We start from the raw sequence: 12,428 nt of genomic DNA, 5'->3' as shown, positions 1-12,428 counted from the left end.
ATAAATTATGACATTGATAAATTATGACTGATAAATTATGACATTGATAAATTATGACATTGATAAATTATGACATTGATAAATTATGACTGATAAATTATGACATTGATAAATTATGACATTGATAAATTATGACATTGATAAATTATGACATTGATAAATTATGACATTGATAAATTATGGAATTGACAAATTATGACTGATAAATTATGCCATTGATAAATTATGACATTGATAAATTATGACTGATAAATTATGCCATTGATAAATTATGACATTGATAAATTATGACTGATAAATGATGACATTGATAAATTATGACATTGATAAATTATGACATTGATAAATTATGACATTGATAAATTATGACTGATAAATTATTACATTGATAAATAAATTATGACATTAGAATTGAATTGATATTTTCGTCCAAAGACAACAACAACACAACAGGTATTTTAAGGCCATTTTCCCTGCTGGAGCAGGGGTTAGCCTTGCAGACCCCATGACAATCTTCTCCATTTTGCCCTATTTTCTGCATCTCCCCGTGTTAACCCCCTTGCCCGCATTTCTTCTTCCACCACCTTTGGCCAAGTCTTTCTCGGTCTTCCCCGTCCTCTACTTCCTTCTGCATTCATTTCCATCCCTCTTCTCAACCAGTCACTTTCATCCTTCCTCAACACATGACCAAACCATCTCAACCTGTTCCTCTTCACAGCATCCATCACAGGCTCTATTCACATCATTTTTCGCAATTCATCATTTGTTTTCCTCTCTCTCAACGATACTCCACACATCCACCGAACCATTCGCCTTTCCCGCCTTCGTTGCTGCTCCACGTTCATTACCCATGTCTCGCTCCCATAAATCATAACCCTTCTCACACATGCAGCATACACCTTTCCCTTCAGCTTCAACGACACTCCCCTCCTCGTCAGCACGCCACTCAGTTCCCGAAACTTCTTCCATGCACATCTCACTCAAGCAACCGTTGCCGAGTCTGATCCACCTTCTCCATTCAGCATGTCTCCTAGGCAGCAAAATGTTTTCACTCCTTCCAGCTTCACGCCATCTCCAACATCCAACTCAACATTTCCTCCATCTGCAGCTCCCTCTGTGCACACCTTACATTTGAATGTAGCTGCCACACTGGTAAATGACCCTCTCAGACCACTACATTTTTGATGAACCCACTCAGCGCACATTGTACATTGAATTGAGTTCACTCCGACACCCTTCCTGCACACAGCACACGGCCACTTCCCAGTTCTTTCCACCTCACCACATGCTTTACCACTTGCCATCACCTTCGTCTTTCCGATATTCACCTTCAGACCTTTTGTCTCCATACATTCCTTCCACTTATTCATCTTCTCCGTCAGTCCATCCATACTCTCCGCAATCAACACCAGATCATCTGCATACACCAACTCCCACGATAAACACTCCTTTACATTGCGAGCAAGCACCTCCATCACAGCTACAAACAGTAGTGGACTTCATACTGACCCCTGATGCACTCGCACCTTCACCTCAAGCTCACCACTGTTCCTGTCCTTCGTCCTTACAGCTGTGCGCTCTCTCTCGTACATTGCCATCACTACTCTCATCAACCATTCCTCCACTCCTAACTTCCTCAATGCCCATGTCACTACTTCACATGGAACCCTATCAAATGCTTTCTCCAGATAAACAAACCCAAGAAACAACTTCTTCCTCTTCTCCGTGTACTTCTCCTGCAACTGCCTTACAATAAAAAGCGCATGTGTCATTCCTCTTCTTGGCATAAATCCAAACTGCATTTCTTCGATCTTCACTTTCTTCCTTATCCTCCTCTCCAACACCCTTTCCAATACCTTCATTGCATGCTCCAATAATTATCGTTGGATACGAGCCACAGTCCAGAGGGTCACCTTTCCCCTTGTATAGAGGGACAAGGGTACTCTGTTCCCAATCCACTGGAATGTGGCCTTCTTTCACCACCAGATTACAGATCTCTGTCATTCTCTTCACACCCCAACTTGCTGCTGCCTTCAACATATCTCCCACAACTCCCATCGGCCCTCCTGCTTTTGTACTTCTTCTTTTTTTTTTTTGTATACAAGATCGAGGCTCATGAAAGAGCTAACATTAATCACACAAAAAGTCAAACCGACACATAAAACACAAAAAATAAGGGGAGCGGTAGACAAGATGGGGAGAGAGGGGGAAGGACACAAACACAACATTTGAGAGCAGGACATTGGGGGAAATGTGGGAGGGGGAGGGCTTGGGGGGAGGTGGGAGAGGTATAAAACATATGAACACTGCAAGGACTTCCAGGAAAGAAGTTTGAATTTCAAAGAAAAAAAAAAGTGTATCTGGGGCTAATTAGCGGGGGTAGAAAAGATCAATGTTTTGGATGGGGGAAGATAAGAGATGGTGGTGGGCAGCTGTTTTAAAGACCTGGAGGGAGGAGTGGGATTGAAGGGAGTGGGGGAGTTTGTTCCAGAGGCGGGAGAAAATGGGAATGAAAGAGTGAAGGTGAGCAGAGAGCTTAGATTTTGGCAGTTTAACCATAAGAGGGTTGCAGGCAGATCTTGTGCGACCTGAAGGAATATTGGGGGGGACAGAGCACAGAGAGAGAGCTGGGGGAGCAGTGCCAAGGAAGGACTTCGCACGACGGAGCATGCCCAGTCGGCGACTGGCTTTGGAGGCCAGCTTGGAAATGTGGTTTTCCCAAGAAAGATCATGGCAGATAGTGAGACCCAAAAGCTTGAGCGACAGAACTTCTTGGAGAGGATTGTTGAGAAAGTAGATGGGAGGGTTTTCCAGTCGGTCCTTTCGGAGAGACATTGTAAGAGTGTGAGATTTGTCAAGATTGAAAGACGTGTTCCACTTGTTTGACCAGTCTGTGATTTTGTCCAGGTCTGCAGAGAGTGACGAGGCTGCAGACTGCCGATCTGAGGGATGACGAATGGAGCGGCAGATAGTGGAGTCATCAGCAAAGAGATAGAGAGGATTTTCCAGAGAGTCGGAGAGATCATTGATGAAGACCAGAAATAGCATAGGGCCCAGAACACTACGTTGGGGAACTCCAGCCAGAACAGGAAGGGGAGATGAGAGAAATCCATTCAGGGCCACACGTTGCCTACGACCAGAGAGGAAGTCTGCAAGCCATGAGTGGTGATTTCCATGGATACCATAGGAGGAGAGTTTGGTGAGCAGAGCTGTGTGCCAGACCGTATCGAAGGCACGTGATATGTCAAGTGAGACAGCTCTGATTTCCTGTTTGGCATTGAGGACCTCCATCCATTGTTGAGACAGCAGAAGCAACATGTCCAGAGTAGAATGAGCTGGTCTGAATCCAAATTGATGATCAGAGATCAAGCCATTGGAGAAGAGGAAGGATTTGATATCCGAAGCAATGATGGATTCCATGACTTTGCTGATAATTGGAAGCAGGCTGATTGGTCTGTCGTTGCAAGGATCTGTTTTTGCACATTTTTTGTATAAAGCGGTGATGTTTACTGATTTCCAAGATGCTGGCAAATGACCTTGAGCAAAAGAAAGGGTGAAAAGAACAGAGAGAGGGTGAGATGGAGCGGCAGAGCAGGATTTTAGGACCCGTGGGCTGATGCCGTCTGGTCCAGTTGCAGAATCAGAGTCTAGGTTTGACAAAAACTTCTCCACCTTGTCAGGAGAGAAGGACACAGAGTCCAGGAGCAGTTGGGTTCGACTGGGTAAGGTGAGAACAGAGAGAGATGGGTTTGGGACGCAAGATTTTGAGGCAAACACAGAGTTGAGGCATTCGGCTTTGTCACGTGCGGTGTCAACTGTGTAGCCATTTGAGGTAAGGGAGGGGATGGAGGGGGAACAAACACCAGAAACGGATTTGACCAGACGCCACCAGGATTTGGAGGAAGGAGACAGGTTTGAGAGTTCAATCTTGAGTGTGGAAAGATAGTGCTTCCTGGCACTCCTGAGGGTAGACACACTTGTTTCGAGCTTGGTGGAAGGAACTGAGATTGCCTTCAGTTGGATTTGCCTTCCAAGAGGCAAAGGCAAGTTGTTTCAGGGCAACTGCCTCACCACAAGATTCAGTGTACCATGGACGGGAGGGAGGGTAAGACAACTGAAGACGAGATGGGATAAATCTGTGCATGAGAGAGAGCAGTTTGCTTTGGAAGAATTCCCAGGAAGAATTGATGTCAGAGGCGGTAGAGATGGGAGACCAGTCCAGGTGATTGATGGCTGCTTGCAGCCCGTGCCAGTCGGCCTGAGTGAAATGCCAGACTCGTTGGCGCTGAGGAGGCTCTCTGAGAATGGTCAGAGAGATATCCACTTTAACAAGCACATGATCAGAAATGACATTTGCAGACATTTGCAGGGAAGTTTGTCATAACCAACTCCAGAAGAGAAGATACTCCATTGACTGAGATCCGGGTCGGGAAATTGACAGATTGTGTCAGTCCCAGTGAGTCACAGAAGTCCTTTGCTGAGGTGCAATGGCTGGTGAGAGATGAACCCACACCCAGCCAGCTGGCATGATGACAGTTGAAGTCGCCACATATGAGGAAGAGAGAGTTTGGATGAGTTGATAGAAGTTGGTCATGTTGTCCGACAGTGAAATGTAAATGGAGTCATCACTGTTTGGAGGACGGTACAGAACACATATGAACAAAAGGTGGGAGCGGAGAGGAAGCCGCAGCCAGAGGTACTCCTGGGGGTGAGGTGGAGAGAGGGCAGTGCAGGGAGAGTGAGGAAGAGAGTTTTTGATAAAGATAGCCACCCCACCACCAGGATGACGCTCAGGTCTATCGTACCGGAGGAGGGAGTAACCAGGAAGAGATATTAAGGAATCAGAGACATCTTGAAGGAGGAAAGTTTCTGTTAAGCAGATCAAGAATGGATCGTCAGAAGCAACCTGAATGGAGAGATCAATCAGGTTTGAGCAAAGGCCCCAGATGTTTGAGGTCCATACCGTTAATGAGGAGAGATGGGGAGCATCGGGTGCAGGACAGGGGAGGGGAGGGGTAGGGTCAGATGAAGGATGAGAGGGGGAGGTAGAAAGAGCAGTTGATAGTGTGTCAGAGATTACAGAAGAGTTACAAGAAAGGGAAGGATGAGGAGGACGAAAGGTTTGATGGTGAAGGGATGAGGCACAGTGAGGGGTTGTTTGAGGGGGGGGGGGGGCAGAGGAAAGTAGAAGGTTGGGGGAGGTGGAGGTCTGAGATAGAAGGGAGACGAAGTGGGGAGGATGCAGCTTTGAGAAGGAGGTGGGAGGAGGGAGAATTTGGGAGGGATGGTTGGGGGGGAGATTTGAAGGGGAGGGGCTGGGGGGGAGTTATGAATGGGAGGGGCAAGGGGGGAGTTTAGCAGGGGAAGGGCAGGGGGGAGTTTAGGAGGGGAGGGGTGAGGAGGGAGTTTAGGAGGGGAGGGGCAAGGGGGGAGATTTGGAGGGGAGGGGCAAGGGGGGAGATTTGGAGGGGCAAGGGGGGAGATTTGGAGGGGCAAGGGGGGAGATTTGGAGGGGCAAGGGGGGAGATTTGGAGGGGAGGGGCAAGGGGGGAGTTTAGGAGGGGAGGGGCAATGGGGGAGATTTGGAGGGGAGGGGCAAGGGGGGAGTTTAGAAAGTGGATGATTAATGAAAAATGAACATTTATAACAAATTGGGTTTGTTGTGATTTTCAAGTTAGCGGGATGGGATTTCAAGTTCGGTCTTCATTGCTTTTGTCGCTTCCTCAACTTCCTTCTCAATTATCTTCTCTGCCGGTCCTAAAACTGGGTTACTCTCTTTGTTGCCAACCCATTCATTTTCTGTATTCAACAGCATTTCCATATATCTCTTCCATCTTCATTTAATTCCATTTGGGTCCACAATGATTTGTCCCACTTCATCCTTCAAGCAACTCACCTCCATCACATCACACCTCTCTCTCGCTATCTGCTTTGCAATCCTGAATACCTCTGTCTGACCCTCTTCCGAATCCAAGTGTTCTCCGAACATTTTCCTACATGCCTCCTGCACCTTTGCTACCTCTTTCTTTGCAACCTTCTTGGCTGCCTTATAACTTTCATGCTCTGCCGTTTCTGCTCCCGTACCCTTCACCTTCTGTCACTCCTTGAACTTCTTCCTCTTCTCGCCAGTCCTCTTTCCAACTTCGTCATCCCACCACCATGTATTTGAGTGCCTCGGTGGTCCTTTTGTCCATCCACATACCTCACCAACGGCTCCCAACAGACTAGCTTTCATTGACATCCAACTACTTTCAAGCTCAACCACATCATCCTCGACCCTACTCAGCCACTCTTTGAATGCCTCCCTTACTGTCACCTCTTTCAACCTCCACACCTTCATTCTCGGTTGGTACTTCACCCGCCGAGCTCTCCTCGCACCTTTCACGCTTATGTCGCAGACAACCAAGTGGTGCTGTGAAACAGCCTCCTCCCCCGGGATCACTTTTGTGTCCCGGAGGTTCCCCCTATCTCGCCTACGCACCAGCAGGTTGTCAACGGTTGTCGTCGACCCACCTGACGTGTATGTAACAAGCTTATTATCCTCTTTCCTGAACTGAGTATTACAAATCAACAAATCAGCTCCATCAGCAAACTCCAAAATCCTTTCACCTTCTCCATTCCTCACACCATATCTGTCACCCCCATGAACTCCCTCAAAACCGTCCATACTCCTTTCCACATGTCCATTTAGGTCTCCTCCTACCACAACAACTTCCTCATCTTTCACATTTTCCATCAGCTTCGCTATTGCACACCAGAACTTGTCCTTCTCTTCATCGCTCCGACCAACCTGCGGAGCATATCCCGAGATGATGTTCACCAAGAGCTTTCCAATCATCATTTTCACCATCATCAACCTATCACTCACTCTAGTCACACTCACCACACTGTCTACAAACTCCTCAGAAAACAGGACACCAACACCATTCACGCCCTCCGGGCACCCTTGCCACACAAACTTGTATTTCTGTCCCTGCCTACCCTTCACCATTCTCACACCACTTCCCCTCCATCTCATCTCCTGCACACAACATATGTCCACTTTTATTCTGACCAATACTTCCACCACCTCTCCTGATGTCCCTGTCATTGTCCCTACATTCCATGTCCCAAACCTCAGAAACCGATCTCCACGTGGGGCATCAGACGTTTCGTCGTCATAAATGGAGTGATTTGAATGATAAATTATGAATAAAATAAAAAAGAATTTAAAAAACGTCCAAATGAATTGATAAATGCTGACAGTTGATAAATTATTATATAATTTACGCCACCATAATTAATAAGTTATATTTTAACTTCTAACATGGTTTAAAAAACATAGATCAAAGGAGAACATGCAAGCGAAGAGGAAGAAGATTCTTCCTCGATAATGCTGATATTACCTCTGCCACCGAGGGTTTGTTCACCCGTTTGTCTGTGAACAGGATATCTCAATAAGTTATTGAACGATTTGGACGAAACCTGGAGGACCGGTTGTGTGTGTGACAAGGATGAAATGATTAGATTTTGGTAAAGATCCGGATTCGGATCAGACTCGTAGGATTTTTAAAAGTGATTCTTCACCTTTGGGAGATGGGGCCAAAAACTATATATAGCAGGATATCTCAAAAAGTTATGGAATGATTTGGACGAAACACGGTGGAGAGGTTGGGTGTGTGACAAAGAAGAATTGGTTCAATTTTTGTGAAGATTCTATCCGGATCAGAGAATTTTTAAAGTGATTTTTCACCATTGAAAGATGTAGCTCAAATCGATACATAGCATGATATCATAAGGTTATTGATGGATTTCGACAAAACTTGGTGGACAAGTTGGGTGTGTTACAAGGACGAATCTATTCGATTTTGGTGAAGATCTGAATATGGATTCAGATATGAGAATTATTTAATTTTTAAGTGATTCTTCACCATTGGGAGATAGGGCTCATATCTCAAGGACATTGATACATTGATACAAGCTGAAACTTGGAATATACATTGGCCAATAGGTCTAGTTAATGGCTTTCGAAACAAATTCCACCTAAGTGCTATAGTTTTTGCTTTTAAAATGGAATATATATCAATATATATATATAAAAATATATACACACTTTATAACTTCAAAATGTTATTTCCCAACCCTAAATTGCTGGCTTAATGGCCTAATGGATAAGGCATCAGACTCCCTAGCTGGGGAGTGTCGGTTCGAGTCCCATCTCGGTTGAATATTTTTTTCCACTTACTTTTTAAAGTCTTTTATATAATCTTGAATAAAGTCTTGTACGATGAACAAATGCATTTTGTTCGTATTTAAAAGGTATCTTGTGAAAATGCCAGGGGCATAGAAAAGGCCCCTTTATATGGGATGTGCCACATGGCAAACTATAGAAAAGAAGGGACATTCTTGGGTAAAATTCCAGGGGCTTAGAAAAGGCCCCTTTATATAAGGGTATGTGCCATGTGGCAAAGTATAGAAAAGAAGGGACAATTCCATAGCTTGTAGAAAATGTCGAACAACAGAAAAGAAGGGACATTCAAAAAATCTCGTGTGCATGCTGGACTACCCTTGTGTTCTTAGGAGGAACCAAGTAATGCTCTAGAAATGTTCATATTGTCGCGCGATTGCCCTTGGTTAAGACCGTGGGATTGCGGATAGCCTGAACGAGCTTTAACTCCGAGGCGACGATCAATTGCGGACTTGACTATGCAAGCACGGGAGGAAAAAGGAAGAGGAAGGAGCGGCGAGCTCTTACCTGACGCGTTCCGGGCAGTCTTAAACCCTGCAAATTAATGAATCAAACCAAAACGGGTTTTGAATAGAAAGGGAAAAATAATACAAGGGTTTATTCAAAATAAATATCAGGACAGGGAAACGCAACGATAAAAACTAAATCCTAAATCAGGATCCCGCACACCTCACTTCACATACAAGACAAGGGAAATCAGTAAATAAAAGAAACGTTTGTGCGTTTGTGGATGCGAGCTTACTGCATCTGGCAGTGTGCGGGATCGTCTGGCCCTTGGCACGCCCGCTCGTCAGCGCTCCAACGCAAGCCCGGCTCGTCGTTCGTCGTTCGCACACCAACGCAAGGAAGAGAATCGACGGCGTTCCTTCTCTCCACCGTCTTTCGAACTGCTCGTTCCTCCACCAGGTCTGAAGCAAGAGAAGGCCCAGCATGAAGGGACAATCAGGAGCAAGAGGCCAAGGGAAGAGAAGCGAGGGAAGAGAGACCGAAGAGCCAAAATGCCGGCGAGCGAGTCGTTTTGTCACTCGTGGTGTGAGGTCACGAGGTCACGAGGTCATGAGGTCGAGGCTCTCGTGAGATCACGGCGAGGTCACGTCTTTTCGAAGCTGTTCCATGCGCTCACGCTTTCGAAGCTAAGTGATCTTTCACATTTGTGTTTTTGGCGTATCTTTATCTTTCTTTCGGTGCATGTACCTATTGGGGTGACTTTAATAGGTTTCTCGGTGTTGGTTTTTCATACCTGTGTACAGAATCGTCGGTTTTTTCATATCGTGTATTCTGAGGCCTAGTGTAGTGCTAGTAGGCTACCGTGTCCTCAGACCTTGGCTTGAGGCTTTTGTTTTTTGTCTCAGCGGTTCTTCGATCGCACTGCAACTACTTTCGGTCTCTGTTTTTCACGGTCTTTTCACCCATACTCCCTTGTTTTAAAATCTCAAAAAAAAAAAACAAACATTTTTTTTCCTTCCCTGTTCTTATCCGCTTGTGCGTTCTTATTTGTTCTTTCGTTCTTCGTTATTTGTTCTTTCGTTCTTCGACCACGTTGTTCGAGATCACGTGATCAAGTTGTTAATACATGTTTCATCTGTCCCCTGAAGAACTTTATTATTATGTCATATTCTATAACACTTTTTTCTACTTCTTCTATAAAAGGATGCTTTCGACTTGCTCACCAATTCTATTCATTCAAAAAAAAAATTCCATCTCTTACAGTGCATCTTTCATTCATTCCCTAAACTCTCCAGAACTCCACCCATCCTTCAGCGTCCTCAAACGTATTTTTGACTCGAATGTCTCAAGAAACTCATTTTGCAATAAATGTTCGTTTCCCATAAATCGTACACTTTTCAAAATCCAATCACACCCCTCCCCTCCAAATCTTCCCCATCACCCATCTCTGTCAAATCTTCCCCCTTGCCCCTCCCCCCCAAATCTTCCCAAACACCCATCCCTTTCAAATCTCCCCCCCCTGCCCCTTCCCTCCTAAACTCCCCCCACACCCCTCCCCTCCGAGACTCTCCCTCACTCCTCCCCTCCTAGACTCCCCTCTCACCCCTCCTCCTCAAAGCGTCCTCCCCGCTTCTTCCCCCTTCCAACTTTCACCTTCATCTTCCTCAACCTTCTGCCTCACTCTTCCCCCTCCTCAAATAACACCTCACTGCGCCTCACCCAAACACCATCAAACCTTTTGTCTGCCCCATTCTTCCCTTTCTCCAAGCTATTCTGTAATCTCTGACACACCTGCAACAGCTCTCCCTACCTCTTCCTCCTCTTCCACATCCTGCCCTACCGCTCCCCCCCCCTGTTCTGTATCCGATGCTCCCCCTTCCTCTTCCTTAACAACAGTATGGACCTCAAACATCCGGGGCCTTCGCTCAAACGTAACTGATCTCTCCATACAGGTTGCTTCTGACAAACCAGACGTGATCTGCTTAACAGAAACCTTCCTCCTTCATGATGTCTCTGATTCCTTGGTATCTCTCCCAGGTTACTCCCTCCTCCGGTATGATAGACCTGAGCCTCGTCCTGGAGGTGGGGTTGCTATCTTTATAAAAAACTCTCTTCCTCACTCGCCCTGCACTGCCCTCTCTCCACCTCACCCCCAGGAATACCTTTGGCTACGGCTTCCCCTTCGCTCCCACCTTTTGTTCATATGCGTGTTGTACCGTCCACCAAACAGTGATGACTCCATCTACATCTCGCTGTCTGATAATATGGACCAACTTCTATCTACCCATCCCAACTCTCTCTTCCTCATATGTGGTGATTTCAACTGTCACCATGCCAGTTGGCTTGGGGTGGGTACCTCTCTCACCAGCCATGGCTCTTCAGCAAAGGACTTCTGTGACTCACTGGGACTGACACAATCTGTCAATTTCCCAACCCGGATCTCAGTCAACGGAGAATCTTCTCTTCTGGACTTGGTTATGACTAACTTCCCTGAAAATGTCTGCTGCTCTTCTTCTGCTCCAATCGGCTCTTCTGATCATGTGCTTGTTAAAGTGGACATCTCTCTGACCATTTTCAGAGAGCCTCCTCAGCGTCGACGAGTCTGGCATTTCACTCAGGCCAACTGGCACGGTCTTCAAGCAGCCATCAATCATCTGGACTGGTCTCCCATCTCTACTGCCTCTGACATCAACTCATCCTGGGAATTCTTCCAAAGTAAATTGCTCTCTCTCATGCACAGATTTATCCCTTCTCGTCTTCAGTTGTCATACCCTTCCTCCCGTCCATGGTACACGGAATCTTGTGGTGAGGCTATTGCCCAGAAACAACTTGCTTTCGTCTCCTGGAAAGCAAATCCAACGGAAGGAAATCTCATTTCCTTTCACAAACCCCGAAACAAGTGTGTGTCCACCCTCAGGAGAGCCAGGAAACAATATCTCTCCATCCTCAGGACCAAACTCTCTTATCTGTCTCCCTCTTCCAAATCCTGGTGGCGTCTGGTAAAATCTGTTTCTGGTGTTTGTTACCCCTCCATCCCCTCCCTCACCTTAAATGGCCACACGGCTGACTCCGCACGTGAAAAAGCCGAATGCCTCAACTCTGTGTTTGCCTCTAAATCTTGTGTCCCAAACCCATCCCTCTCTGTACCCACCGTACCCAGTCGTACCCAGCTGCTCCTGGACTCTGTGTCCTTTCCTCCTGACAAGGTGGAAAAGTTTCTGTCAACTCTCGACTCTGATTCTGCAACTGGACCTGACGGCATCAGCCCACGGGTCCTAAAATCATGTTCTTCCGCTCTTTCACTCCCTCTCTCTGTTCTCTTCACCCTCTCTTTTGCTCAAGGTCATCTTCCATCTGCTTGGAAATCTGCCAACATCTCCGCTTTGCACAAAAAGGTGCAAAAACAGATCCCAGCAACTACAGACCAATCAGCCTTCTCCCAATTATCAGCAAAGTCATGGAATCCATCATTGCTTCAGATATGAAATCTTTCCTCTTCTCCAATGGCTTGATCTCTGATCATCAATTTGGTTTCAGACCTGGATACTCGACTCTGGATATGCTGCTTCTGCTTTCTCAACAATGGATGGAGGTCCTCAATGTCAAACAGGAAATTAGAGCAGTCTCCCTTGACATATCACGTGCCTTCGATACAGTCTGGCACCCCGGTCTGCTCACCAAACTCTCCTCTTTTGGTATCCATGGAAATCTCCACGCATGGCTGGCAGACTTCCTCTCTAGTCGTAGTCAACGT

The 12,428-nt window shown here is 46.2% G+C and overlaps 1 protein-coding gene across 4 annotated transcripts in view; it reads left to right on the top strand.

Annotated features, from left to right (window-relative positions):
• Positions 1-12,428, top strand: part of LOC137421326 (uncharacterized) — a 147,748-nt gene that overhangs the window by 1,234 nt on the left and 134,086 nt on the right. The window lies entirely within an intron of this gene.

This window comes from Myxine glutinosa, chromosome 1 (assembly GCF_964187855.1).
Source record: "Myxine glutinosa chromosome 1, kmMyxGlut1.1, whole genome shotgun sequence".
Classification (NCBI taxonomy): domain Eukaryota; kingdom Metazoa; phylum Chordata; class Myxini; order Myxiniformes; family Myxinidae; genus Myxine; species Myxine glutinosa.
Note: the sequence above shows the minus strand (reverse complement) of the source record. Positions and strands in the feature narration are given on the sequence as shown.